General features: G+C 47.3%; 3 non-coding genes across 3 annotated transcripts; all 3 read left to right on the forward strand.

Annotated features, from left to right (window-relative positions):
* The first annotated feature begins 939 nt into the window (after window positions 1-939).
* On the forward strand, window positions 940-1,012 carry trnak-uuu (transfer RNA lysine (anticodon UUU)). Its single transcript has one exon. It is a non-coding gene; the product is annotated as a tRNA-Lys (tRNA).
* A 7,700-nt stretch (window positions 1,013-8,712) lies between these two features.
* Window positions 8,713-8,785, forward strand: trnak-uuu (transfer RNA lysine (anticodon UUU)). The gene has a single exon. It is a non-coding gene; the product is annotated as a tRNA-Lys (tRNA).
* An 8,071-nt stretch (window positions 8,786-16,856) lies between these two features.
* trnak-uuu (transfer RNA lysine (anticodon UUU)) lies at window positions 16,857-16,929 on the forward strand. Its single transcript has one exon. It is a non-coding gene; the product is annotated as a tRNA-Lys (tRNA).
* The last annotated feature ends 6,675 nt before the right edge of the window (window positions 16,930-23,604 follow it).

Genomic DNA, 23,604 nt, shown 5'->3' on the forward strand with positions numbered 1-23,604 from the left:
TCTGCCCTCATCCCACTGTAGTCCCCTTTGTTTAGGCATAGTACGCTCGTTTGAGACACTACTTCCTCACCCTCAATCTGTATTACAAATTCAACCATACTGTGATCACTCATTCCGAGAGGATCTTTTACTAGGAGATCGTTTATTAGTCCTGTCTCATTACACAGGACCAGATCTAAGATAGATTGCTCCTGTATAGGTTCTGTAACATACTGTTCCAAGAAACAATCCCGTATGCATTCTATGAATTTCTCTTTAAGGCTACCCCGTGCGAATTGATTTGATCAATCGATATGTAGGTTAAAATTTAAGGAAGGATATACTTGCTTTGGAGGCAGTTGAGAGAAGGTTCACTTGGTTGATTCCAGAGATCAGGGGGTTGACTTATGAGGAAAGGTTGAGTAGGTAGGGCCTCTACTCATTGGAATTCAGAAGAATGAGAGGTGATCTTATCGAAACGGAAATGATTATGAGGGGGCTTGATAAGGTGGATGCAGAGAGGATGTTTCCACTGATAGGGGAGACTAGAACTAGAGGGCATAATCTTAGAATAAGGGGACACGCATTTAAAACAGAGGTGAGGAGGAATTTCTTCTCTCAGAGGGTTGTAAATCTGTGGAATACGCTGCTTCAGAGAGCTGTGGAAGCTGGGTCATTGAATAAATTTAAGACCGTGACAGACAGCTTCTCGACCGCTAAGGGATGAAGAGGTGATGGGGAGAGGGCAGGGAAGTGCACCTGAGTCCATGATCGGATCAGCCATGATGGTAATAAATGGCAGAGCAGGCTCCGAGGGTCTGTATGGCCTTCTCCTGCTACTATTTCTTATGTTCTTATGTTCTTATGTTCTTATGTTCCTCGTTAGTCCAGTGATCAATATTCCTGCCTATCAGGCAGGAGACCGGGATTTAATTCCGCGATGGGCAAAACTTGAGCAAAGCCCGGATAGCTCAGTTGGTAGAGCATCAGACTTTTAATCTGAGGGCCCAGGGTTCAAATCCCTGCGCTGGCGTTGCTTTTAAATCTTGATTCTCAACTCCACTTTCATGCAGTACCAAAAAACACTCGGGGTCGAAATTCGGTGCCGCCGTTTATGAGGAGGTGATTTTATCGCCGAGCGGTTGGTGCAGGATGCCATCACCACACTGGTGGTGTTAACCGGCGCAGCATTAGCTATTGGCACCTCTGCCAAAGAACCAACTGAATTTCTGCGCAGGTGTGGACGCCGCTTACCATCGAAGGTCGGCATTTGCCGTACGTTAGCCGCCTCCCGCTCGCAGTAACAGGTGGCGGTAGAAACTGAATTTCGACCCCGAGCATTTCATAATTATCATAGGAATAGAAGTCAACCATTTACCGCCCTCGAGCCTGTTCCACCATTTATTCAGATCATGGCTGATCTGTGACCCAACTCTGTTTGTAGAAACATAGAAACATAGAAAGTAGGTGCAGGCGTAGGCCTTTCAGCCCTTCGAGCCTGCACCACCATTCAATATGATCATGGCTGATCATGCAACTTGAGTACCCCATTCCTGCTTTTTCTCCATACCTCTTGATCCCTTTAGCCATAAGGGCCACATCTAACTCCCTTTTGAATATATCTAACAAACTGGCCTCAACAACGTTCTGTGGTAGAGAATTCCACAGGTTCACAATTCTCTGAGTAAAGAAGTTTCTCCACATCTCGGTCCTAAATGGCTAACCCCTTATCCTTCACATGAGGAAAACATTTTTAAGCAGTGAGTAGTTAGGATCTGGAATTCTCTGAGGAAGGGGTGTTGGAGGCAGATTCAACTGTGACCTTCAAAATTGAATTAGATAAGTACCTGAAGGAAAACAAATTGCAGGGCTACGGGGAAAGGGCGGGGGAGTGGGACTAGCTGAAGTGCTCTTGCAGAGAGCCGGCACGGGCTCGACGGGCCGTATGGTCTCCTGCTGTGCTGTAACCATTCTATGATTCTATATAAATATAGGAGAAGGGGGAAAACTGCTGTTTGACTGGGCGGGGTGCTTGGAGACTGGAGGTCCTGTGATGAAACCTCTGGGTACATGTCCCATCAGAGTTGGCAACCTTCGTCCTGGCTCACAAGTAGTGGTCACAACTGGGAACTCACCTGCTAAAACAGGCCTCTTAAAGGGAACAGCTTCATCATCCCTCTCATGCATTTTGCTTCAAACATTAATAGGTTTTACAAGGTAGGCTCCAGTGGTTGCTTTTTTTTGTTTTTTCGGCCGGCGTCGTTACTGTTGATTTTGACAATGTGCCACACAAAGAGGTAAGGATTGGTGTTCCTTCGAGGCTGCCAATCACACTACATTATTAAAATGAGGAAGAGGAATTAGTAAGCGAGCAACAAATGCAGGTACAATAACACTGAGCATTTTTACTATACCAGTATTACCCCAGGGCCAACTCCCCCCTGGGTCAGAGCAGTCCGCTTCACAAGGTCGGTTGCCATTTTGAGCATCCATTTGAAATTCTCATTCTGAATTTTGAGAGCTGGCCCACAAGTAATAGTCACACGTGGAGTACTGTCTAATGATTCTCACCCACCACAGACTTAAACATCCACACATCTCATGCACACACGCACACCATCATCATCATCATCATCATTGGCAGTCCCTTGAAATCAAGGAAGATTTGCTTCCACTTTAAAAGTGAGTTCTCAGGTGAATGTACAGTCCAATATGGGAATTACAGTCTCTGTCACAGGTGGGACAGACAGTCGTTGAAGGAAAGGGTGGGTGGGAGTCTGGTTTGCCGCACGCTCCTTCATCTGTCTGCGCTTGTTTTCTGGATGCTCTCGGTGACGAGACTCGAGGTGCTCAGCGCCCTCCTGGAGGCTCTTCCTCCACTTCGGGTGATCTTTGACCAGAATAGTTAGTATCAGTAATGGTGACCATATAACTAATGTATTGTCATAAAAGTCAATTTTGTCAGTGTGATTTCCGAGTGTAACATAGTCAAGTTTGCTGACGAGACTAAGATGGGAAAAAATCCAAGTGTGAGGAGGACACAAAAAATCTGCAGAAGGACATTGACAGGTTAAGTGAGTGGGCATAAATTTGGCAGTTGGAGTATAATGTTGGAAAGTGTGAGATCATGCACTTTGGCAGAAAAAAATCGAAGAGCAAGTTATTATTTAAATGGAGAAAAATTGCAAAGTGCTGCAGTACAGCGGGACTTGGGGGGACTTGTGCATGAAACACAAAAGTTTCGTATGCAGATACAGCAAGTGATCAGGAAGGCCAATGGTCTTTATTGTAAAGGGGATGGAGTATAAAAGCAGGGAAGTCTTGCTACAGCTATACAAGGCATTATTGAGGCCACACCTGGAATATTGCGTGCAGTTTTGGTTTCCATATTTAAGGAATATATACTTGCTTTGGAGGCAGTTGAGAGAAGATTAATTTGGTTGATTCTGGAGGTGAGGCGGTTGACTTATGAGGAAATGTTTATAGTTGTGGCTCTACTCATTGGAATTCAGAAGAATGAGAGGTGATCTTATCGAAATGTGTACGATTATGAGGGGGCTTGATAAGGTGGATGCAGAGAGGATGTTTCCACTGATAGGGGATGTAAAGTCCTGTCCCCTCAGTACAGATTCACACGAGGAATGTACTGAAGTCAAGGTCACTCTGGACCTGCACCTTTATTTCACAGCTCTGGAATGCTGCACTTGCCTGAAACCTGTCCTTATATACCTGTCTCTTGCAAGTACACCCTTGGTGGTGAGGTATGCTGGTGGTTACAGGTCACATCTTATTACAGTCATCTATAGCATGTTAGGATACAGTTATATATAATAATGTAAGATGCATAACATCACCCTCCCCCAAGGTCTTATTGTCTTTATAAGTTCAGTCTCTCAGGTGGTCTACGCTCTCGCATGGAGCATCTGAGTTGTGGTTCAGTTGTTTGCCTTGGTGTCTGTTTTTCTTTGGGTGTGGTTGCTGGTATCTCGCCTGGGCGGTCTGTTTCGATTGGTGTGATTGTTGTTGACTCGCTTGGGCTGTCTGTTGGGATTGTCTTTTCCTTAGGTTGTTCCCTCTGTCTGTCCACCAGGTGTGGTGCGAGTTCCACATTGTAGTCTGCCTCTGGTTCCGCAGTGTTGTTGGTAAATCTGCTTTTGACTTGGTCTACATCCCTCCGGCAGGTTTTGCGATTGTCCATTTGTACGACCAGTTGCCTGTTTCCTTCCTTGTCCGTTACTGTCCTGCAAGCCATTTGGGACCCATGCCATAGTTTAGTACAAACTCTTTGTCCCCCATCTCATTCCATCCCCCCCTCGAATTTCTGTCATGGTACTTAGTCAGCTTACGGCGCTTTGCCTCAACGATTTCGTGCATGTCTGGGAGGATTAATGAGAGCCTTGCCTTTAAAGTCCTTTTCATCAACAGTTGCGCGGGGGGGATCCCAGTCAGTGAGTGCAGTCGAGATCTGTATTCCAGCAGCATTCACGACATGCGACCCTGCAGCGTGGGACCTTGGATTTTAAGCATGCCTTGTTAATGATTTGCACTGCTCTCTCCGCCTGGCCGTTGGAGGCCGGCTTGAACTGTGCCGTCTTGACATGATTTATGCCGTGGTCAATTATAAAATCTTGGAATTCTGCGCTGGTGAAACATGGACCATTGTCACTGACCAATATTCAAGGATTTTGTGCATTGCAAACATGGTTGCGAGGCTATCCACAGTGGTGGAGTTTTTGCTCGAGTTTAAAATGATGCATTCGATCCACTTTGAAAATGCAGCTACAACTACGAGGAACATTTTGCCCATGAATGGGCCCGCATAATCTACGTGCACCCGCGACCACGGTTTGGTAGGCCAAGACCAGGGGCTCAGGGGAGCCTCCCTGGGGGCATTGTTGAGTTGGGCACAAATGGTGCACCTTCGGATGCAGAGCTCCAATTCCGCGTAAATACCAGGCCACCAGACGTGGGATCTGGCTATGGCCTTCATGAGAACGATCTCCGGGTGCTCGCGGTGGAGCTCCTGGACAAATGCCTCTCTGCCTCGCAGAGGCATGACTACTCAGCTGCCCCACATCAGGCAGTCTGCTTGTAGTGATAGCTCATGCATGCGCTTGTGAAAGGGTTTTAATTCCTCGGGGCAGGCATCGCGAGCCTCTGCCCAGTCACCGGTTAGGACACATCTTTTTACTAAGGATAACGTGGGGTCGCTGGCCGTCCAGGCTCTGATTTGGCGAGCCGTCATGGGCGAACCTGTGGACTCAAAGGCATTGATTGCCATGACTATCTCACAGTCCTGTTCGTCAGACCCTTCCGTGGTTGCCAGGGGTAGCCTGCTGAGTGCCAGTTGTCTGTGCCTGGTCTGTGCCTTATGGTATAGTCGTAGGACACCAGCATGAGTGCTCACCGTTGAATTCGTGCCGAGGCGTGGCGCTTATTGCCTTACTCTTGGATAGAAGGGACGTGAGGAGCTTGTGGTCAGTTTCAAACGCGAACTTGGCCCCAAAAAGGTATTGGTGCATCTTTTTGACACCGTACACGCACGCGAGCGCCTCCTTTTCCACCATTCCGTACCCGCGCTCCGCCCTCGAAAGTGACCTGGAGGCATAAGCTATGGGTTGTAATTTGCCCGCACGATTGAAATGTTGCAAAACGCACCCGAACCCATACGCTGACACATCGCATGTGAGAACTAGCTTTTTACCTGGATCAAAGAAAGTCAAAACATTGTTGGAACACAGAAGATTGCGTGCCTTATTGAAGGCGCGTTCCTGGGCATCCCCCCAAAACCAATCACACCCCTTCCTGAGTAGCACATGGAGAGGCTCCAGCAGCGTGCTTAAGTTCTGCATAAAGTTCCCAAAGTAATTGAGTAGCCCAAGAAAGGCGCGCAGTTCTGAGACATTCCGGGGCCTGGGTGCCAGGCGAATTGCTTCTGTTTTGGACTCTGTTGGGCGGATTCCATCAGCGGCAATCCTTCTGCCCAAAAATTCAACCTCGGGTGCGAGAAACAGGCACTTGGAATTCTTGACTCGTAGGCCTACCCGATCCAACTGCTTTAGTACTTCTTCCAAATTACGGAGATGAGAGTCAGTGTCCCTGCCCGTGAAAAGTATGTCGGCTTGAAATAAAACAGTCCCCGGGATGGACTTGAGCAGACTCTCCATGTTGCGCTGGAATATGGCAGCTGCCGACCTGATGCCGAATGGGCATCGATTGTACATGAAAAGGCCTCGATGTGTGTTGATGATGGTGAGTAGCTTGGATTCCTCGGTCAATTCTTGTGTCATATACGCAGATGTGAGGTCTAGTTTTGAGAAAAGTTTACCTCCAGCCAATGTGGCAAATAAGTCCTCCGCTCTGGGCAGCGGGTACTGGTCCTGTAGGGAGACTCTGTTTATGGTAGATTTGTAGTCCCCACAGATTCGTACGGATCCATCAGGCTTCATGACTGGGATGATGGGACTTGCCCAGTCGTTAAATTCCACAGGTGATATAATGCCTTCCCGCAGAAGCCTGTCTAGTTCGCGTTCAATCTTTTCCCTCATCACATAGGGTACAGCTCTGGCCTTGTGATGGACCAGTCTAGCATCCTGTGTGATGTAGATTTTGACTTTGGCCCCTTTGAAAGTGCCCACACCTGGCTGAAAGAGATGTTCAAATCGCTTTATAACTGTTGAGCAGGAGGTTCGTTTCTCTAATGACATGGCATGGACATCATCCCATTTCCAGTTTAGTTTTGCCAGTCAGCTTCTCCCCAGTAGTGCTGGGAGGTCTCCGGGGACAATCCATAGGGGAAGTCGGTTCACTGTCCCTTTGTGTGTGACAGAGAGCATGGCGCTGCCGAGGACTGGTACGATTTCTTTGGTATAGGTCCTTAGTTTGGTGTCGATCCTTGTGAGTTTTGGTCTGTCTCTTTTATGCGGCCACAGTTGTTCAAATTGTTGAGCGCCCATGAGAGATTGACTAGCTCCCGTATCCAGCTCCATGTTGACGGGTATCCCATTGAGTAGGACCCTCATCATTATAAGAGGCGTTCTGTTGTAGGAGCAGCGGCCATTGATCGTGTTGACAGTACATCGGTGTCCCGGGTACTGTCCCCACCGTCTTCTGGTCCGCTTTCCGACCCATCCGATTCGTATACCAGCCGAGCTGCCGTTTTTTTGCACATGCGGGCCAAATGCCCTGTATATTCACAGTTCCTGCAAACAGCCTGCTGAAATCGACATCCCCTTGATGAGTGCCCACCCCCACACCTCCAGCACAGACTGCTTGCAAAGAATGAGCTGCGTCTGGCTGATCTCTCTTGAGCTTCGCTCAGTTTGTAGTTGATTGCTCGCATTGTGGATTGATGAGGTCTGAACGGCCGTTCCTGTGGGCCTTGATGGCTTCTTGCACCACTGCCTGCTGTCGAGAGCCTGTTCTCCCGGTTTCATCTGTGTGTGGGGGTAGCAGCTTGATAATGCTCTGAACTTCTTGTTCCGATATTTTGTTAGTTGTCGTACCTGCATTGTAAATCAACCTCGTTTCTTCTTCCCCTCCCAAGAATGTCTGTGCAATCAGTGCTGCCGCCTCTAAGGTCAGGTTCTTGGTCACTATGAGCTTTCGGAATATGCCTGCGTGGCCTATTCCTTCAATGAAAAAGTCTGTCAGCATTTCTCTCCTCAGTTCATCGGAGAACTCACATAAAATAGCCAACCTCCAAAGTTCCGCCACGAAGTCGGGTATGCTCTGGCCCACACAGCGCATGTAGTTGTAGAACCTGTGTCTGGCCATGTGTAGGCTGCTCGCTGGCTTCAGGTGGTCTCTTACTAGTGTGCTCAATTCTTCAAACGACTTGCTTGCTGGTTTCTCAGGTGCCAGCAGATCCTTCATTAAAGCGTATGTTTTCGAGCCACAGCTGGTCAAAAGATGGGCTCTTCTCTTGTCTGCTTTGTCGTCTCCTAACCAGTCTTTGGTTACAAAGCTTTGCTGGAGCCTTTCTATAAAGTCCTCCCAATTGTCTCCAGCATTGTACTTTTCATCTGATCCATTGTTCGCCATTCTGTGGATTCTGTAATCCCGTCACTCGTTGCCACTGTAAAGTCTTGTCCCCTCAGTACAGATTCACACGAGGCATGTAGTGAAGTCAAGCTCACTCTGGACCTGCACCTTTATTTCACAGCTCTGGAATGCTGCACTTGCCTGAGACCTGTCCTTATATACCTGTCTCTTGCAAGTGCACTCCTGGAGGTAAGATATGCTGGTGGTTACAGGTCATATCTTATTACAGTCATGTATAGCATGTTACGATACAGTTATATATAACAATGTAAGATACATGACAGGGGAGATTAGAACTAGAATCTTAGAATAAGGGGTCACCCATTTAAAACAGAGATGCGGAGGAATTTCTTCTCTCAGATGGTTGTAAATCTGTGGAATACGCTGCTTCAGAGAGCTGTGGAAGCAGGGACATTGAATAAATTTAAGACCATGACAGACAGCTTCTCGACCGCTCAGGGATGAAGAGGTTATGGGGAGAGGGCAGGGAAGTGCACCTGAGTCCATGATCGGATCAGCCATGATGGTATTAAATGGCAGAGCAGGATCCGAGGGGCTGTATGGCCGGCTCCTGCTGCTATTTCTTATGTTCTTATGTTCTTATGTTCCTCGTTCGTACAGTGATCAATATTTCTGCCTATCAGGCAGGAGACCGGGATTTAATTCTGCGATGGGCAAAGTTTGAGCAGAGCCCGGATAGCTCAGTCGGTAGAGCATCAGATTTTTAATCTGAGGGCCCAGGGTTCAAGTCCCTGTTCGGGTGTTGCTTTTAAATTGTGAATCTCAACTCCACTTTCATGCAGTATCATAAAACACTCGGGGTCGAAATTTGGGACCGCTGTTTGTGAGGAGGTGATTTTACCGCCGAGCGTTAGGTGCAGGATGACATCACCACACTGGTGGTGTTAACCGGCGCAGCATTAGCTCTTGGCACCTCTGCCAAAGAACCAACAGAATTTCTGCGCAGGTGTGGACGCCGCTTACCATCGAAGGTCGGCATTTGCCGTACGTTAGCCGCCTCCCGCTCGCAGTAACAGGTGGTGGTAGAAACTGAATTTCGACCCCGAGCATTTCATAATTATCATAGGAATAGAAGTCAACCATTTACCGCCCTCGAGCCTGTTCCACCATTTATTCAGATCATGGCTGATCTGTGACCCAACTCTGTTTATAGAAACATAGAAACATAGAAAGTAGGTGCAGGCGTAGGCCTTTCAGCCCTTCGAGCCTGCACCACCATTCAATATGATCATGGCTGATCATGCAACTTGAGTACCCCATTCCTGCTTTTTCTCCATATCTCTTGATCCCTTTTGCCGTAAGGGCCACATCTAACTCCCTTTTGAATATATCTAACAAACTGGTCTCAACAACGTTCTGTGGTAGAGAATTCCACAGGTTCACAATTCTCTGAGTAAAGAAGTTTCTCCAAATCTCGGTCCTAAATGGCTCACCCCTTATCCTTAACATGAGGAAAATGATTTTTCAGCAGTGAGTGGTTAGGATCTGGAATTCACTGCAGGAAGCGCTGTTGGAGGCAGATTCAACTGTGACCTTCAAAACTGAATTCGATAAGTACCTGAGGGAAAACAAATTGCAGGGCTACGGGGAATGGGCGGGGGAGTGTCATTGAGCGATTGCAGGGCATGCTGGGGAGGGAAGGGAAACAGCCAATGGTTGTGGTCCACATTGGTACCAACGATATAGGTAGAAAGGGGTGAGGTCCTGAAAGCTGAGTTTAGGGAGCTAGGAGTAAGATTGAAAGACAGGACCTCAAAGGTGGTAATCTCGGGATTACTGCCAGTGCCACGTACTAGTGAGGGTAGAAATAGGAAGGCTAGTCAGATAAATACGTGGCTGGGGCATTGGTGTAGGAGGGAGGACTTTAGTTTCCTGAACAATTGGGACCGCGTCTGGGGTAGGTGGGACCTGTGCAAGTCAGACAGGTTACACCTCAACAGAGACGGGACCAATGTTCTCGTGAGTGGTTTTGATAGTGCGGTTGGGAGGGCTTTAAACTAGCTTGGCAGGAGGATGGGAACCCAGGAGAGGGCTCTGAGCTGGGTGAGAGCTCAGATGAACAGAACCCCAAGAAAGGATGCAAAAGGCAGGAGGCAACAGAGCAGAGTAGCACTGGGGTAAATGTAAACCACAAGGGGATAGGAAGGGACAATATGTATAAATATAAAGGGGCTGCAGGAGGGGTCAAAACTAAAAATCATGGTTTAAAAACTAGTATGAAAACACTTTACCTAAACGCATGCAGCATTCGAAACAAAGTAAATAAGTTGACGGCACAAATCATTACAAATGGGTATGATTTGGTGGCCATTACTGAAATGTGGTTGCAGGGTGGCCAAGACTGGGAATTAAACATACAGGGGTATCTGACAATTCGGAAAGATAGACAAGAAGGGAAAGGAGGTGTGATCGCTCTGTTAATAAAGGATGATATCAGGGCAGTTGTGAGAGACGATGTTGACTCTAATGAACAAAATGTTGAATCATTGTGGGTGGAGATTAGAGATAGTAAGGGGAAAAAGTCACTGGTGGGCGTAGTTTATAGGCCCCCAAATAATAACTTCACGGTGGGGCGGACAATAATCGGAAAATATGAGGTCATCCACCTTGGAAAAAAACACAGTAAAAGGGAATATTATTTAAATGGGGAGAAAATACAACATGCTGCGGTGCAGAGGGACCTGGGGGTCCTTGTGCATGAATCCCAAAAAGTTAGTTTGCAGGTGCAGCAGGTAATCAGGAAGGCGAATGGAATGTTGGCCTTCATTGCGAGAGGGATGGAGTACAAAAGCAGGGAGGTCCTGCTGCAACTGTACAGGGTATTGGTGAGGCCGCACCTGGAGTACTGCGTGCAGTTTTGGTCACCTTACTTAAGGAAGGATATACTAGCTTTGGAGGAAGTACAGAGACGATTCAGGAGGCTGATTCTGGAGATGAGAGGGTTACCTTATGATGATAGATTGAGTAGACTGGGTCTTTACTCGTTGGAGTTCAGAAGGATGAGGGGTGATCTTATAGAAACATTTGAAATAATGAAGGGGATAGACAAGATAGAGGCAGAGAGGTTGTTTCCACTGGTCGGGGAGACTAGAACTAGGGGGCACAGCCTCAAAATACGGGGGAGCCAATTTAAAACCGAGTTGAGAAGGAATTTCTTCTCCCAGAGGGTTGTGAATCTGTGGAATTCTCTGCCCAGGGAAGCAGTTGAGGCTAGCTCATTGAATGTATTCAAATCACAGATAGATAGATTTTTAACCAATAAGGGAATTAAGGGTTATGGGGAGCGGGCGGGTAAGTGGAGCTGAGTCCACGGCCAGATCAGCCATGATCTTATTGAATGGCGGAGCAGGCTCGAGGGGCTAGATGGCCGACTCCTGGTCCTAATTCTTATGTTCTTATGAATGGGACTAGCTGAAGTGCTCTTGCAGAGAGCTGGCATGGGCTCGACGGGTCGTATGGACTCCTACTGTGCTGTAACCATTCTATGATTCTATATAAATATAGGAGATGGGGGAAAACTGCTGTTTGACTGGGCGGGGTGCTTGGAGGCTGGAGGTCCTGTGATGAAACCTCTGGGTACATGTCCATCACAGCTGGCAACCTTAGTCCTGGCTCACAAGTAGTGGTCACAACTGGGACTCACCTGCTGAAACAGGCCTCTTAAAGGGAACAGCTTCATCATCCCTCTCATGCATTTTGCTTCAAACATTAATAGGTTTTGCAAGGTAGGCTCCAGTGGTTGCTTTTTTTTGTTTTTTCGGCCGGCGTCGTTACTGTTGATTTTGACAATGTGCCTCACAAAGAGGTAAGGATTGGTGTTCCTTCGAGGCTGCCAATCACACTACATTATTAAAACGAGGAAGAGGAATTAGTAAGCGAGCAATAAATGCAGGTACAATAACACTGAGCATTTTTACTACACCAGTATTACCCCAGGGCCAACTCTCCCCTGGGTAAGAGGAGTCCGCTTCACAAGGTAGGTTGCCATTTTGAGCATCCATTTGAAATTCTCATTCTGAATTTTGAGAGCTGGCCCACAAGTAATAGTCACATGTGGAGTACTGTCTAATGATTCTCACCCACCCACAGACTTAAACATCCACACATCTCATGCACACGCACACCATCATCATCATCAACATCATTGGCAGTCCCTTGAAATCGAGGAAGATTTGCTTCCATTTTTAAAGTGAGTTCTCAGGTGAATGTACAATCCAATACGAGAATTACAGTCTCTCTCACAGATGTGACAGACAATGGTTGAAGGAAAGGGTGGGTGGGGAGTCTGGTTTGCCGCACGCTCCTTCCGCTTGTTTTCTGCATGCTCTCGATGATGAGACTCGAGGTGCTCTGCGCCCTCCTGGAGGCTCTTCCTCCACTTCGGGCGATCATTGACCAGAATAGTTAGTATCAGTAATGGTGACCATATAATTAATGTATTGTCATAAAAGTCAATTTTGTCAACGTGACTTCCGAGTGTAACATAGCCAAGTTTGCTGATCAGACAAAGATGGGAAAAAAATCAAAGTGTGAGGAAGACACAAAAAATCTGCAGAAGGGCATTGATAGGTTAAGTGAGTGGGCAAAAATTTGGCAGAAGGATTATCATGTTGGAAAGTGTGAGATCATGCACCTTGGCAGAAAAAAAATCAAAGAGCATGTTGTTATTTAAATGGGGAAAAATTGCAAAGTGCTGCAGTTCAGCGGGACTTGGGGTTACTTGTGCATGAAACACAAAAGTTTAGAATGCAGGTACAGCAAGTGATCAGGAAGGCCAATGGTATGTTGGTCTTTATTGTAAAGGGGATGGAGTATAAAAGCAGGGAACTCTTGCTCCAGCTATACAAAGTATTAGTGAGGCCACACCTGGAATACTGCATGCAGTTTTGGTTTCCATATGTAAGGAAGGATATACTTATTTTGGACGCAGTTCAGAGAAAATTCACTTGGTTGGTTCCGGAGATGAGGGGGTTGACTTATGAGGAAAGGTTTATAGATTGGGCCTCTACTCATTGGAATTCAGAAGAATGAGAGGTGATCTTATCGAAACGATAATGAGGGGGCTTGATAAGGTGGATGCAGAGAGGATGTTTCTACTGATAGGGGAGACGAGATCTCGAGGGCATAATCTTACAATAAGGGGTCACCCATTTAAAACAGAGGTGAGGAGGAATTTCTTCTCTCAGAGGGTTGTAAATCTGTGGAATTCGCCGCCTCAGAGATCTGTGGCAGCTGGGACAATGAATAAATTTAAGACAGAGATAGACAGTGTCATGTATCCTACATGGTTACTTGGTTGTACTATTACAAGGTGTGCCACCAGAGGGCACCACAGTGGGAGACTTGCAGGTTACCTTTACAGGTGTTCCCGGCCTAGTATAAAAAGCAGGCCACCGTGTGTGATCCTCACTCTGGAGTTACGTTAAATGGAGTAAGTTCACTACAGTTCAAGTTCAACACTTTGTCACGTGGAGTCATGATCAGAGCATCTTCAGACATAACAATTGGCGACGAGATTATGGACCTTCACGCGGAAATGGCTAACTTTGGTACATTGCAGCAGTTTGTCGATTGTGATGATTGCGACGTCTTTGTGGAGCGGCTCGACCATTTCTTCACAGTAAACGATCTGGCAGGCGACAATCCGGTCACACTGGCTGATAAGCGCAGAGCTATCCTGCTAACCAGTTGTGGATCCACCAGCGAAGATAACGGCCAAGGCGTTCGAGGAGCTTGTAACGCTGATCCAAGAACAACTCAAGCCCAAAGAGAGCATCCTCACAGCCAGACATCGGTTTTACACCCACCGACGGCCCGAAGGCCAGGAAATCGTGAAATATGCTGCAGAATTCAGGAGGCTGGCAGCACAATGTGATTTCGGCGACCACCTCACCAAAGCGCTGCAGGACATCTTCGTCATCGAAATTGGCCACGAGGGCCTTCTTCACAGACTACTATCTGCGGATACCACAGTCACACTGCAGAAGGCCTTCACCGTGAGCCAAGAATTCATGATCTCGACCTGCGGCTCTAGGCGGATGACTCATCCTCAGGAGTCAAACCCGGCAAGTACTGTGCACAGAATGGCGCCTTTTAGAAGCTGGACTGTAGAACGTGAATCTTCTCAGGGGAGAGAAAACAGGCCCCTGAGTCCCTTAACTTAGAGTCCGCCGAGGGGGGCTAATCGAGTAGCAGCATGCTGGTGTTGCGGAGGGAATCACAGAGCTCACCAGTGCGGCTTTAAAGACTATATGTGTAAAGGCTGCAGCACAAAGGGCCACCTCCAGCGAATGTGCCAAAGAAATATGACTCACTGTGTTGATGAGGAGTCTGCAGTTGGTCTTGAATCCAGTGCGGATTATGAAGTGATAATCAGAGAGGCAGCTCAGTCCCACCATGAGGTATATGGCATGTTTACCTGCACCACAGAATGTTCTCCGTTGAGGATGGAAGTCGAGATAAATGGCGTTCCAGTCTTCATGGAAGTGGACACGGGGGCGAGCCGGTCAGTAATGAATCAAAAAGCCTTTGAGAGGCTATGGCACAAGCAAACTGAACGACCCAAGTTGGTCCCGATTCAGGCAAAACCGCGCACCTACACCGATGAATTTATCCCAGTCGTTGGTAGTGTGGATGTAAAGGTACTCCATGACGGCGCGGTGCATGTTACCGTGGATTGTTGCAGGTGATGGACCAACGCTACTCGGAAGAAGGTGGATGGAGCAGATCCATTGGAGCTGGGAAGATTTCATCCCTCCAGCTATTGAGGTCCTCTGCGCTCAGAGGCAAAACAAGGTCTCACCTGGACCAGGCACCAGAGAGCAGACCAGCACAGCACCCAAGGCACAGACCGCTCAGCACGACTGCGCAGAGATGACCCAGCTGAGACGACCCGAACGCACCTTCCAGGCTCCAGTGGCAGGACTCCGGAGGAAGAAAATCGGATCCAAAGTTGACTTCCCAGCCTCGATGGCAGAACCCGGGGAGAAGGGGATCACCGCAGTCAACATCGTGGATGGAGGAAAGATGGCGCCCAAACCACAAGGTGAGGCGCTGAAGAAAAAGATGGCGGCGGCCAGACCATGAGGTGCAGCGCTGATGGAGCAACAAGCGAAGAAGAGGATTGGGGTAAAGATAGCAAGGCTCTCTTAAAGGAGGCCAGCAAACCACCACACTTAAAGGGACAGTTCCACATTCTCACTCAATGTAATAGCAACTGTGAGTTAGATGTAAAATGTGTAATTGATGATCAGAGTTGTGTACATGCAATAAGCAAAGAAAAGTCGCGCGATTGCGATTGTAGCTACAGGTTATTTACAATAAGTAATGAAACGTTGTGCGAGGTAGGATTTCAACTGCATAAAGTCAATGCAGCGGGCAGACACCCATCGGGAGCACACAGGTCCAGCGAGCTACCCAATGCTGTAGCCTGCATCCCTGGGACCAGAGTTATGCACCATGGAATATGGCAAGATGCAGCTAATATATACAAACTGCAGAGCAAACGACCTCAGCAGGCCAACGGCACTGGTATTGATATCGGCTCTACCTCTCAGGCACCCGATAGCACCATCCGCCATGAGCCTGAAAGAGCAAACTGCACTAGGGCGCAGTCCCCAGACCGTATCACCACCAAGGCCACACCCGGGAATGAAGGGTCACCCACAACGGTTCTCCCAAATGGGACTGGGACCAGCCAGGATTCCAAACCAAATAACGCCCAGGCAAGCGAGTCAGCAGTTCCCTGTGCACTGCTGGACGACTGCTCCTTAGGGAGCAACAGCGACTCGGGGCGCAAGGAGAGGACAGAAGGTCACAGGCATCTGTGAACCTGCCCGTGCTAGGAGCAACAACAAAAGTCTCGAGAGCAGGCAACTTGAGCCAACCAGGTTCCCACTGCCAGCACTGGGCACCGCGCCACCACCAGACTACCTAGACATCATCCAACAGTTCTGGCACTAGTTTGTCCTCACGCACCGGTGCTGACCCCAGCACTGACTCCAAGTATATTCCAAGTATGTACCTCACCATTCAAATGTACTTGACTCACTACAGTACTATGAATGCAATACTATAAATGCAAATTTTTGGGGGAGACTTGAATGTATATGAATGTAATGAGCCACCGGCATAATCTACATGTGGTGGGGAGAGAATGGAGTGGTCATGGATGCACAACCAGAAACCAACAGCACCTCTACTGCCAACGAAACAACACCAACTCACCCAAGATGGAAACAACTCTCCAAGGGTCAACCAGATAGAGCTAAGCCCAGAGCACAGTCAATGCATGAAGGCGATTAGCACTAAGGACTTGGGGGAGAGTGATGCCATTTATCCTACATGGTTACTGCTTGTACTATTAAAAGATGTGCTACCAGAGGGCACTGCAGTGGGAGACTTGTAGGTTACCTGTACAGGTGAGCCAGGCCTCGTATAAAAGGCAGGCCACCGTGTTATTGATCCTCACTAGAGTTATCAATAAAGGACTAAGGTCACTACAGTTCAAATACAACACATTGTCTCATGGAGTCATTATCAGAGCATCTGAAGACATAACAGACAGCTTCTCGACCGCTAAGGGATGAAGAGGTTATGGGGAGAGGGCAGGGAAGTGCAACTGAGTCCATGATCGGATCAGCCATGATGGTATTAAATGGCAGAGCAGGCTCCGAGGGGCTGTATGGCCTACTCCTGCTACTATTTCTTATGTTCTTATGTTCTTATGTTCCTCGTTCGTACAGTGATCAATATTCCTGCCCATCAGGCAGGAGGCTGGGATTTAATTCCGCGACGGGAAGCAATTTAGCAGAGCCTGGATAGCTCAGTTGGTAAAGCATCATAATTTTAATCTGAGGGCCCAGGGTTCAAGTCCCTGCTCAGGCATTGCTTTTTAAATCGTGATTCTCAACTCCACTTTCATGCAGTACCACAAAACACTCGGGGTCGAAATTCTGTCCTGCTGTTTGTGAGGAGGTGATTTTATTGGCGGGCGATAGGTGCAGGTTCAAACTGCCAAATTGAGGTTTTACACAGAAAGATGAGAGAGCAGCACTAAAAAGTGGCGTTGCACATTCATCCTCAGGCGGGAGCTCAGGAGGCTGACTGAACTTCACGTCGGGAGGCTGCCGCCACACTCGCTTGAAAACGGGAAGAAAGAAAAAAACTCAAACTTCTCCGACCCACACACAAACTCCCCCAGTGTTAGAGCTAATGTAAAACTGAAGAAATAAAAAAAGAAAAAAACTTACCTTGCTCTTTGGCCGATTCTGCCCGAGTTCCGCTGTTTACTCACCACTTTTTCCAGGCTGTAAGAACGCCTGCCGGGAAGGCCGACGTTCAAGCTAAATATCGCGATAGAGGCGCCAGGGACGCATTGCATGCTGGATGACATCACCACACTGGTGGCGTTAACCAGCGCAGCGTTAACTCTTGGTGCCTCTGCCAAAGAACCAACTGAATTTCTGCGCAGGTGTGGACGCCGCTTACCCTCGAAGGTCGGCATTTGCCGTACGTTAGCCGCCTCCCGCTCGCAGTAACAGGTGGTGGTAGAAACTGAATTTCAACCCCGAGCATTTCATAATTATCATAGGAATAGAAGTCAACCATTTACCGCCCTCGAGCCTGTTCCACCATTTATTCAGATCACGGCTGATCTGTGACCCAACTCTGTTATTAACCCTAACATGAGGAAAAATATTTGAAGCAGCGAGTGGTTCGGATCTGGAATTCACTGAGGAAGGGATGTTGGAGGCAGATTCAACTGTGAACTTCAAAATTGAATTAGATAAGTATCTGAAGGAAAAAAATTGCAGGGCTACAGGGAAAGGGCGGGGGAGTGGGACTAGCTGAAGTGTTCTTGCAGAGAGCCGGCACGGGCTCGACAGGCCGTATGGTCTCCTGCTGTGCTGTAACCATTCTATGATTCTATATAAATATAGGAGATGGGGGAAAACTGCTGTTTGACTGGGCGGGGTGCTTGGAGGCTGGAGGTCCTGTGACGAAACCTCTGGGTACATGTCCCATCAGAGTTGGCAACCTTAGTCCTGGATCACAAGTAGTGGTCACAACTGGGAACTCACCTGCTGAAACAGGCCTCTTAAAGGGAACAGCTTCATCATCCCTCTCATGCATTTTGCTTCAATCATTAATAGGTTTTGCAAGGTAGGCTCCAGTGGTTGCTTTTTTTTGTTTTTTCAGCCAGCGACTTTACTGTTATGTTCAGAATAACTCCACAAGACTGTATACTGTAAGCTCAAACTGTTGTAACCTTGGTCTCTTTATTGTAACTCCAGAGTGAGGTAGACTGCCTTTTATATCTGCTTGCCCAGGGTGTGCAGGTGACCCTGGGTCTCCCACAGGTGCGCCCCCTGGTGGCAACCCTTATACACTAGTAAAGTTTAAATACATAACATTACTCCTCCCCCCCAATGTCTTAGAGACAAGTTATTTACAAGTTGAGGCGATCAGGAGCTCTTCGTTCCTGGGTTGATCGCCTGAGTTGAAGTCCTGGCATGGGCGAGTTGGTCGGATCATTGCTGCATGGCAGCGCGGCTGGTCTGATCAGACTGTTGAGCACGGTGGGTTCATCCTCGTGATTGACAGCGAGGTCGATTGCTGGTTGGGTGTGTGTTGGTGGATTAATGATGGTAATGTCCTCTTCAAACTGTTCTTGGTTGTCAGTGAATCGCAGTTTGGTCTGATCCAAATGTTTTCTGCACGTTTATCCATTCAAAAGTTTGACAACAAACACTCTATTCCCCTTCTTGCATAAAACAGTGCCAGCAACCCATTTGGGACCATGACCATAATTAAGAACAAACACAGGGCAATTAACCTCAATGTCAGGCGATACAGCCGCGCGATTGTGGTACACGTTATGCCGGTGACGCCAGGTTTCTACATGAGATCCGAGTGGACTAAGGAGAGCCTGGTTTTGAGTGCTCTCTTCATTAATAATTCTGGAGGGGGAACACCAGTAAGTGAGTGGGGTCGCTGAGCAGAATCGGAGATAACCGGTCCGTCACGCATTTCAAACTCTGCTTGATAGTTTGGACTGCCCGTTCCGCTTGACCATTGGATACGGGCTTAAATGGGGCAGACTTGATATGCTTGATGCCATTGCGGGTCATGACCTCGTTGAATTCCGAGCTGGTGAAACACGGTCCATTGTCACGAACAAGGACGTCGGGCAAACCATGGGTGGAGAACATGGCCCGGAGGCTTTCAATGGTGGCAGTGGATGTACATGATGACATTATTATACATTCAATCCATTTAGATAAGCGTCCCCTGCTACTAGGAACATCTTTCCTAGAAAGGGGCCAGCAAAATTTCCGTGGACCCTGGACCACGGTTTGGAGGGCCATGACCACAGACTCAGTGGGGCCTCCCTTGGTGCATTGGTCAACTGTGAACAAGTGTTATATTGGTATACACATGACTCCAATTCTGAGTCAATGCCGGGCCACCAAAGGTGAGACCTGGCGATAGCCTTCATCATGACTATGCCTGGGTGGGTACTGTGTCGGTCACGTATAAACGTTTCCCTGCCTTTTTTTGGCAAAACCACATGATTCCCACAAAGGAGACAATCCGAATGGATGGACATTTCATCCTTGCATCGGTAAAACAGCTTAATTTCATCTTGCATTTCCCCAGGAACCGTCGACCAGCTCCCATTAAGGAAGTAGCTTTTTACTAGTGATAGCACAAGGTCCTGGTTAGTCCAGGTCCTGATCTGGCGAGCTGTGATGGGTGACCCCTCGCTCTCAAAAACATCACAAGAAGCAAGTCTGCAGGTTGCACCATTTCCACCCCGCTGGTGGACAATTGGTGCATTTTCTTAACCCCGTATACGCATGCTAATGCTTCTTTCTCAACCATACTGTAGGCTCTTTCAGCCTTAGATTGGCTTGCTATAACACAAAATCGACCCCATACAAAGATGCATCACAAGCTAGTACTAAACGTTTACACGGGTCATATAATACAAGTAACTTTTAGAACATAGCAAGTTTCTGGCCTTATTTACCTCAAACCCAGTCGTCATTCTTGCATAGCAATAAATGCAAGCGTTCCAGCAAAGTGCTCAACCCCGGTAGAAAGTTACCAAAATAGTTGAGAAGTCCCAGGAACGAACACAGCTCCGTCACATTCTGTGATCTGGGTGCATTCTTGAAGGCCTCCATCTTGGAGTTCGTGGGTCTGATGCCGTCCGCCACAATCTTTCTCCCCAGAAATTCAACCTCTGGCATCAGGAAAACACACTTGGAGCATTTCAGCCTGAATCCCACTCTGTCCAGTCGCTTTAGAACCTCTTCCAAGTTGTGCAAATGCTCGGTGGTGTTGTGACCAGTGATCAGGATGTCGTCTTGAAACACCACGATGTGCAGAACCGATTTCAGCAGACTCTCCATGTTCCTCTGGAAGATGGCCACAGCTGAGCGAATCCCAAAAGGGGCATCTGTGGTACACGAACAGTCCTTTGTGCGTGTTGATACACGTCAATTTTTTCGAAAGTCCAGCCAGCTCCTTTGTTATGTAAGCAGAGATTAGATCCAGCTTGGTGAACGACTTCCCCCCTGCTAGCGTTTTGAACAGGTCATCTGCTTTGGGTAGTGGGTACTGGTCCTGTAACAAGACTCTGTTGATCGTTACCTTGTAGTTCCCGCAGATTCTGACCGTCCCATCGCTTTTCAACAATAATTGGACTGGCACACTCATTGAACTTGACTGGCCATATGATCCCTTCTCGTTGAAGTCTGTCCAGCTCAATCTCGATTTTCTCTTGCATCATATATGGAACCGCTCGGGCCTTGTGATAAACGGCAACTTCACAGGTGCCAAAGTGCATCAGGGACTAGATGGATCTGCACTTTGGCACCTGTGAAGTTGCCGATGCCTGGCTCAAATAACGACGGGAATTTGTTAAGCATTTGGGCGCACGAGGCGTCATCCACCGAAGACAGTACATATTGATTGGTCAAATCAAATCGCACGGGGTAGCCTTGAGGAGGAATTCATAGAATGCATACGAGATTGTTTCTTAGAACAGTATGTTACAGAACCTACAAGGGAGCAAGCTATCTTAGATCTGGTCCTGTGTAATGAGACAGGAATAATAAATGATCTCCTAGTAAAAGATCCTCTCGGAATGAGTGATCACAGTATGGTTCAATTTGTAATACAGATTGAGGGTGAGGATGTAGTGTCTCAAACGAGCGTACTATGCTTAAACAAAGGGGACTCCAGTGGGATGAGGGCATAGTTGGCTAAAGTAGACTGGGAACACAGACTAAACTGTGGCACAATTGAGGAACAGTGGAGGACTTTTAAGGAGCTCTTTCATCGTGCTCAACAAAAATATATTCCAGTGAAAAAGAAGGACGGTAAGAGAAGGGATAACCAGCTGTGGATAACCAAGGAAATAAAGGAGAGTATCAAATTAAAAACCAATGCGTATAAGGTGGACAAGGTTAGTGGGAAACTAGAAGATTGGGAAAATTTTAAACGACAGCAAAGAATGACTAAGAAAGCAATGAAGAAAGGAAAGATAGATTACGAAAGTAAACTTGCGCAAAACATAAAAACAGATAGTAAAATCTTTTACCGATATATAAAACGGAAAAGAGTGACTAAAGTAAATGTTGGTCCCTTAGAAGATGAGAAGGGGGATTTAATAATGGGAAATGTGGAAATAGCTGAAACCTTAAACAATTATTTTGCTTCGGTCTTAACTGTGGAAGACACAAAAACCATGCCAAAAATTGCTGGTCACGGGAATGTGGGAAGGCAGGACCTTGAGATAATCACTATCACTAGGGGGGTAGTGCTGGACAGGCTAATGGGACTCAAGGTAGACAAGTCCCCTGGTCCTGATGAAATGCATCCCAGGGTATTAAAAGAGATGGCGGAAGTTAAAGCAGATGCATTCATTATAATCTACAAAAATTCTCTGGATTCTGGGGAGGTACCAGCGGATTGGAAAGCAGCTAATGTAATGCCTCTGTTTAAAAAAGGGGACAGTTTGGCTGGTTAGTTTAACATCTGTAGTGGGGAAAATGCTTGAAGCTATCATTAAGGAAGAAATAGCGGGACATCTAGATAGGAATAGTGCAATGAAGCAGACACAACATGGATTCATGAAGGGGAAATCATGTTTAACTAATTTACTGGAATTCTTTGAGGATATAACGAGCATGGTGGATAGAGGTGTACCGATGGATGTGGTGTATTTAGATTTCCAAAAGGCATTCGATAAGGTGCCACACAAAGGTTACTGCAGAAGGTAAAGGTACGCGGAGTCAGAGGAAATGTATTAGCATGGATCGAGAATTGGCTGGCGAACAGAAAGCAGAGAGTCGGGATAAATGGGTCTTTTTCGGGTTGGAAATCAGTGGTTAGTGGTGTGCCACAGGGATCGGTACTGGGACCACAACTGTTTACAATATACATAGATGACCTGGAAGAGGGGACAGAGTGTAGTGTAACAAAATTTGCAGATGACACTAAAATTAGTGGGAAAGCGGGTTGTGTAGAGGACACAGAGAGGCTTCAAAGAGATTTAGATAGGTTAAGCGAATGAGCTAAGGTTTGGCAGATGGAATACAATGTCGGAAAATGTGAGGTCATCCACCTTGGAAAAAACACAGTAAAAGGGAATATTATTTGAATGGGGAGAAATTACAACATGCTGCGGTGCAGAGGGACCTGGGGGTCCTTGTGCATGAATCCCAAAAAGTTAGTTTGCAGGTGCAGCAGGTAATCAGGAAGGCGAATGGAATGTTGGCCTTCATTGCGAGAGGGATGGAGTACAAAAGCAGGGAGGTCCTGCTGCAACTGTGCAGGGTATTGGTGAGGCCGCACCTGGAGTACTGCATGCAGTTTTGGTCACCTTACTTAAGGAAGGATATACTAGCTTTGGAGTGGGTACAGAGATGATTCACTAGGCTGATTCCGGAGATGAGGGGGTTACCTTATGATGATAGATTGAGTAGACTGGGTCTTTATTCGTTGGAGTTCAGAAGGATGAGGGGTGATCTTATAGAAACATTTAAAATCATGAAAGGGATAGACAAGATAGAGGCAGAGAGGTTGTTTCCACTGGTCGGGGAGACTAGAGCTAGAGGGCACAGCCTCAAAATACGGGGGAGCAAATTTAAAACCAGTTGAGAAGGAATTTCTTCTCCCAGAGGGTTGTGAATCTGTGGAATTCTCTGCCCAAGGAAGCAGTTGAGGCTAGCTCATTGAATGTATTCAAATCACAGATAGATAGATTTTTAACCAATAAGGGAATTAAGGGTTACAGGGAGCGGGCGGGTAAGTGGAGCTGAGTCCACGGCCAGATCAGCCATGATCTTATTGAATGGCGGAGCAGGCTCGAGGGGCTAGATGGCCTACTCTTGTTCCAAATTCTTATGTTCTTATGTTCTTATGTTTGATATCGTCCCAGTTCCATTGGATCTTTCCGAGCCAGCTTCTGCCGAACAGCGTTGGGCCATCACCTGGTACAATCCATCGTGATAAATCATGCACAGCTCCATCGTACGATAGCTTCAC

The sequence above is a fragment of the Pristiophorus japonicus genome, chromosome 5, assembly GCF_044704955.1.
Source record: "Pristiophorus japonicus isolate sPriJap1 chromosome 5, sPriJap1.hap1, whole genome shotgun sequence".
In the NCBI taxonomy this organism is placed as follows: Eukaryota; Metazoa; Chordata; class Chondrichthyes; family Pristiophoridae; genus Pristiophorus; species Pristiophorus japonicus.